This window comes from Trichosurus vulpecula, chromosome 7 (genome assembly GCF_011100635.1).
Source record: "Trichosurus vulpecula isolate mTriVul1 chromosome 7, mTriVul1.pri, whole genome shotgun sequence".
Classification (NCBI taxonomy): domain Eukaryota; kingdom Metazoa; phylum Chordata; class Mammalia; order Diprotodontia; family Phalangeridae; genus Trichosurus; species Trichosurus vulpecula.
This window is the reverse complement of record NC_050579.1, coordinates 239755663-239762983: the sequence shown is the minus strand read 5'-3', so window position 1 is coordinate 239762983 and position 7321 is coordinate 239755663.

Genomic DNA, 7321 nt, shown 5'->3' with positions numbered 1-7321 from the left:
TCTCATGTAGTAAGTGGCATGTATGAGTTGAATTTTGAAGGAAACTAGGGCAGCTAAGTGGTACAATGGTTTTCCTCCATCCCTAGAGTTAAGACTTATCTTCTTGAGTTCAAATCTGACCTCAGATACCTCCTAGCTGTGTGGCCCTGGGCAACATCATCCATTTGCTCCTCCTTTAGAGCTGCTGTTACCCTGGGCTGTCTGGGGCTCTCTCTCTTCCTCTCCTATCCTTTCCTCTCCCCTCCCCTATTTTGGAAACCTCATCATCTCCATGCAGATGATTCCCAAATTTAGGTACCCAGTCCCCATCCCTCTCTTGAACTACAGTCACATATCATCAATTGCCTCCTTTGTTTCTCAATATATAACTAATTATATTAATTATGTAGCTAAATTGTGCCAAATGGAAAGTGAATACACAAGAGATACATAATGGTCATCAGACGGCAGCCTGTTACTTAGCCTTGCAGATAAGTCTATGACATTTACAAGCCTGTAGGATTTTTAAAAAGGGTATAAAATGTATCAGATGCACAACGTGCATTAGCGGACTTTTAGCTTTGGTGGCTAACCACTTACACAATAGTAATGGTGGTGGTGGTGGTGGTGGTGGTGGTGATGGTGATAATGAAGTTGATAGTAATCAGGATGGTGGTGATAATTGTATTAATGGTTATGGCAAGGATGGTTAGGATGGTGTTACTGTTATGGTGACAAGAAGGATGGTAATGGTAATTATTATGGTGATGGTGATATCAGGTGGTGAAGGTAATGGTGACAGGGATGGCAGTGGCAATGGTGATGATGGCAGCAACATGCACAAAGCTCTTAAAATGAGCAGCTTCCTTCTCATGTTAGTTTGTTTTCAGTCAACACATATTTGGATAATGAATGAAGGCTTGATCCAAACAAGAATCCCCGCTGGCTAGCCTTTACTGAGCTCATGTTCTGCAGGATGGTGGGTGCTTTACTAGCACCATAAATTACCCCTCATAAATTTGGTCCTTTGCTTTTTGCAGGTAGACAGCTCCATAAAACCACTCCTGCTGGGAAATATGAATCTTGAACAAATAAATAACATTTATCGTTTATGTCAGCAGCAATGTCATCATGTAAACATTTTGTTCTGGGCTCCCCAAGGAGCTGAGGTATTGACTTCCTTTCCCAAAGGATGTAAATGACTCACCTCAATAATGCAAAGTCAACCTGACTAGGGTGCTAGGAGGAATTTTTAGACAGATGCCTTTATACTTCAGGGACATAATTTATGATCACTTCTCCCTCCTACTCAGCAGGATCTCATTGGAGTCACATGTATGGCTTCCCTGGGAGCCCTTTAAATCAGCCTCATGCCCTTGAGGCTTGAGAAGACTACTATTATGTTGTCAACCTATCATCTAAACAGTAGTAGCCCCTGTTATATTATAACCGTCCCCTTATGTTCCTGCCTACCAAAGCTCTTCCACCAGTCCAGTACCATTCAATTCAACAAGCATTTACCAATCACTATTATTGTCACCAAATCACATTCTGCTGTGTATTACTTACACGATTTGGGACAGATCACTTCACCTCTCTGGTCCTCAGTTCCCTCATCTGCAAAAGGAGGTAGGTGGAATTAGACATTCCTTCTAGTGCAAAATTGACTACCCAGTGAGACTATAATCCTGTGATAGTGCTTTGTGCAGGGGCAACTAGGTGACTCAATGGCTAGAGTGCTGAGCTGGGAGTCGGGAAACTCATCTTCCTGAATTCAAATCTAGCCTCAGACACTTACTGCTTGTGTGACCCTGGGCAAGTCATTTCACCCCTGTTTGCCTCAGTTTCCTCATCTTTAAAATGCTGGAAAAGAAAATGGCAAACGGTTCCTTTGCCAAGAAAACCCCAAATGAGGTCACAAAGAATTGAACACAACTCAACAACAACAAAACTTTGTGCCAGGTATTATATCAGTTGCTGAGCATATAGAAGGAACAATAATAAAAACTTATCTCTGTCTTCAATGCACTTATATTCTGTGTGTGTGTGTGTGTGTGTGTGATTTTGATGAGATATTTTCTTCTGCCATCTCCCATACTCCATCCCCCTTTTAAATTTAGTTTAAATTTAAACTAAATTTCTAAATTGCAGGTTGTAATTGTTAAGAGAATCAGTACTGAGGCACCAAAGGTGATGGGATTCATGATTGCAATCCTGAGATAGAATTCTTAGCATTCTATATGACAAATTCTGGCAATGATTGCCCATTTATCTTCCTATTTACTCTTTCTGCTGGGTTGGTCTTTTTATGTATTGGGACACCAGGGGTCAAGGATGGTGATGTATTTTCACAGTAGTCAACATGGTAGTGGTGGTGGGGAATATATTCTTCCAGTATTCCTGACTGACTGAATTCATGATGATGAATTTGAATTTAGTATTATTTTGAATTTTGAGGCCAGATTGAGACAAGAGGACAGGTGAAGCTTTCTTTTTTGATCTTTCTGATAATTCTCTGCAAGGAAAGAATCTAGGTTTCTCTCTTTTTGAAAAGGTCATGCTGCGCCACAAAGTAGCAGGAATACGTCTCCAAAGCTCTTACTCTTTTTCTCTTTGTGGCGTGTTTCCCTTTAACTGTCTCCATGCTCGCAAATTAGGGTGTCTCCAGGGGGAAAGCAGTTGATACATTCAAGACTTTCAGGATCCTAGGGGTAATCCTTCTGGGTGTGAATTTTTATTAACACTGTAGCTCACAAGTCCCCACCAGTTTATTTCTGATGAATAAATCTACTGATAATTAACATCAATAAAAATATTTACTGAAAATACAAAGCAAGTATATAATGCTTATATAATACTTCATAAATATTATACATACACATAAATATTATAAACATATAACATTCATAAATACCCCATAAACATTAATCATGCTACCATGAATACACTTAACATCTGTGGGGAGAGGAATGCACACTTATAGTCCTAGGCTTGAAAGGTGCATGTGTTAGGAATTCATATGGCCAGGGTAACCGATGACTCTGGAAATGTAGACTTAAACATACTTCTTCTCTTTCAGGAATTATCCATAAAAGTTACTTGATAAGCATAGCAGCAGAAGGAGTAAATAGGAAGATAAATGGGCCATACATAGCTTCTATGTAAACAAATGCTAGGAAGAACTGATTGATAGTGTGCTGGATATTTACCTCTCACGAGGCATGGCATGCCAGCTAGAAGAGTAGATTTGCTGGCCTGCTTTCCAGATGCTCTACTTCCAAGCTGTTCCACTGTTCAGCTAAGCTTGTTTCTTTGCTAGCGACTGTAGTATCCATCATTTTCAGCTTCAGGCTTATTTGATGCTTTCAGTTGAAGTTGATAGCAACGGTAGTATCCATCATTTTCAGCTTCAGGCTTATCTGATACTTTCAGTCAAAGTAGTGTTATGCTCCTTTAGGCAAAGACAGTGTCCCTCACCCTAGTATTAGCCAAAAAAAAAGCCTCTAAAACTCTACTCCTCTGATAGGGTTCTTTCTTTTTTCCTCTTCCTCCTTTACTTTCTCTTTCTTCTTCTATCTAGTCTAATGCATGCTTGACTGTGAATTCCCTCTGGAGCAAAGGGTTCCTATCCATTGTTATGCCATGCATCCCTTCTGAATCTAATGAAGCCTGTGGACCCCTTCTCATTATTTAATAATTTTGAGTTTTTTGGCTAACTTCTTAGTAAATAAATTTGGAATGTCATTGTTTTTACCTAATAATGTGGCTGATGAAGAGCTCAAAGAACTTGTGTCAGGAGTAGAAGTATCAATTCTGCTATTTTCTTGTTCTTTTCTTTGTGTTCCATTATCATTTTTACTGTTTTTCAGTAGTTTTCAGTCATATCTGACTCTTCGTGACCCCATTTGGCAAAGATACTGGAGTATTTTGCCATTTCCTTCTATAGCTCGTTTTATGGATGAGGCAACTGAGGCAAACAGGGGTAAGTGACTTGCCCAGGGTCACACAGCTAGTAAGTGCCCAAGGCCAGATTTGAATTCAGAAAGATGAGTCTTCCTGACTCCAGGCCTGGAACTCTATCCACTGTACCACTTAGCTGCCCTTTATTATTCTTACCTTCAAATAATGGTGTCTTTGCAGTCATCTTTTCTTGTCTAGCTGTGAGCCTTAATTTAGTTAAACATAAATAATGTAATCAGTAAATTAACTTACCCAGGCACATGTATATATTGGGGTATAGGAAGAAAATGATATGCTGAAAACCAATGAAGAAATGAGGGCACTCTTGTCAATCCATTCACCTTGTAGAATTTCTTCTCTTGCCTCAGTATGTCTTGGGCACTCTGTGTGACATCGACTATGTGACAGGTTCAGTGAGGGTATCAGCTTTAAACTACACCTTAAATATTAGTAAAGCTTTGTTTATTTGTTTTTTTAACTAGAAATAATTTTAGGTAGATATACTTATTCTTCTTATACCCCAATATATTATTTTATGTACTCCCTGGAGTGCATGTACCCTCCACTTTGGAGATCACTAGTCTGGAAGAATGCTCTCTAAACTCTTTTGATTATGCACTTTTCCCATAATTTAAAGTATTTTGAGTTTTATGTTGGTAGGTATTTATTTATTTATAAATTATAGGCATGCATACTATTTTATTACTGCAATGAAAAACAAAAATGAGGGGTGTGGGGCTCTTATTCCTTGGTCACTGACCCAGAATCTCTGAGTTGGGGAGAAGGGGCTTGCTGTAGCCACAAGATGATCTGGGGGGCACAAAGTAGGTGTGGTAGGAGGGAGATGGGGAATTTTCCCAATGGTACCTGCGCAGCTGATGCTTTAGGTACCTAGCAGTGGTTAAGTTATAGGGGCCAATGGCAGGGACAGAAGTGAGGAGTTTGGGAGGTTGCATAGCAGCAAGAGTGGGGAAACATTAGGGGGGATAATGGGTAAAAAAACACATGCTGAAGATCATGATTGGCTGTTGCAACGAAGGTGAGATTTGATCCATCTTCCTGCCTTCCAAATGATTGGTCACATACCTCTCAGGGTCTTAGTTCAGCCCCATCATTCTGGAGAACAAATCAGAACATTTACTCATCCCCAGGCCTGTGGCGTCTCTCCCTGTTTCCATGATTCTTCCAAGTCTGGTCACATGATTATAGGTGTCTTCAGAATGTCACTAAAGCCATTGTGGGAGCTCACTGAATGTTTGCATCAGTAATAACATGATTGGTGAGCATATAATCAGAAGTAATGTCTACGTCATATGGCACTTGATTGCAGGAACTCAGTATATTTTTCCTGTAGAAGACAAGACTCAGTGGAAGCATAATAGCTGTCTTCTGGGCTGCCATATGGAAGAAGCCTAGATTTGTTCTGCTTGGTTCCAGAAGGCAGAACCAGAAAGCTCTGGGTGGTGGTTATAAAGGGGTAAATCCAGGCTTATTGCTATGAAAAACTCTGTGGTTTTTTTCTCTATGAAAAACTTTGTGTGACAATTGTTGTTCAGTTGCGTCCGACTCTTTGCGACCCCATTTGGAGTTTTCTTGGCAAAGATACTGGAGTGGTTTGCCATTTCCTTCTCCAGCTCATTTTACAAAAGAGGAAACTGAGACAAGCAGGGTAAAGTGACTTGCCCAGGGTCACACAGCCAATAAGTGTCTGAAGCTGGATTTGAACTCAGGTCTTCCTGACTGCAGGCCTGGTGCTCTATCCATTGTGTCACCTAGCTGCAATGAGTTATCCATAGGTGGAATGGTGAGGATTTCTTGAGCAGGGTTCTATCAGGCTGCTTAGGTCCCTTCTGAGTCTCAAAATTTTGTGTGATACTTTGATATGTGACACCCTCCTTTATTGATCACAGTCTAATATTTTGTGTGTGTGTATTCTAAAAAAAAACCAGACTGCACTAGGAGATAGTAGTATAGCCTGGTAATTTCGTAAGAGTGAATGTTTAATCAATTATTTATTAAGTGTCTATAATATATCCACCACCATCCTTGGGAGGGGGGTGGTGGACAAAAGAAACAGATTTGTTTTTACCCTCAAAGAGCCTCTCTGAGGAGCTCAGATGAACGCAGGTGTGACAATTAGGCAGTATGCAATTCAAGTGATGAATTGTTTGGTATGGATTATACAAGTGCTGCGGGGAATCCACAGGAGAGAGATCTGTCAGGGTGGAAGTCAGTTGGGAAGGCTGTGTGGAGGATGTGGAATCTGATCTGGGCCTTGAAGGATGAGCAAGAATTGGGGAAGTGGAAAGGAGGGTAGAGCATTTCCAGGTGTAGGAAAGAGAAAAACCATAGAGGTGATGAATTAGCAAATTAGGTATGGACAAAGTATAGCACTCTCACCACTCAGCTTCATAGGGATTTTTTTTTTTACCACCCTGAGTGTTCCTCACAAGAGGCTCAATGAGTTTAGTTTTAAGACTTTTGAAAGGTCCCGAGTTGGCAAAGGGATGCAAAAATTCAATGCCAGTGTGGTTGTGGCATATGGGGCAGATATTGGTAACTTCTGCTGGTAATGAGTTTAGGAAATGTTTTTCTTGTATCCCTAGTACCTAGCACAGTGCTTGACACATAGTAGAAACTTAACACATGCATGTTGATAGATTAGTGGAGTTGTGAATTAGTCCAACCATTTTGGAGAACAATATTGAATTACGCAATGAGTCAGAAAAAAATTGTCCATTCTCTTTGATCCAGTAGTCTTGCCATTAAGACTATATCTCAAGGTTACTTGTAGGAGAGGACTTTTTGTTGTTGTTTTGTTTTCAGTTGTGTCCAGCTCTTTGTGACCCCATTTGGGGTTTTCTTGGCAAAAGATACTGGTGTGCTTTGCCATTTTCTTCTTCAGCTCATTTGACAGATGAGGAAACTGAGGCAAACAGGGTGAAGTTATTTGCCCAGGGTCACACAGCTAGTAAGTGTCTGAGGCCAGATTTGAACTCAGGAAGAGGAGTCTCCTTGACTCCTAGCCTGGTACTCTACCCACTGCACCATCTGGCTTCCCGAGAACTCCTATTGGTACAAAAATATTTAATAGCAGCATTATTTATAATATTAAAAAACTGGTGGTGGTGGTGAGTCTCTCAAACTAGGTACCTACTGATTGAAAGCTGGTTGAACAGATTGTGGTATATGGAATGTAACGGGATATCGTCATGGCCTAAGTGTCTATAAATCTGAAAATTCCAAGAAATATCGAAAGACATGTGAAGTGACACAGAATAAAGCTAGCAGAGCTGAAAGAACAATATAGACACAAATTATACCTGTGTAGTTAGGGACAATAACAGTCACAAATCCATACCTACAAGGGGAAATCAGAAAA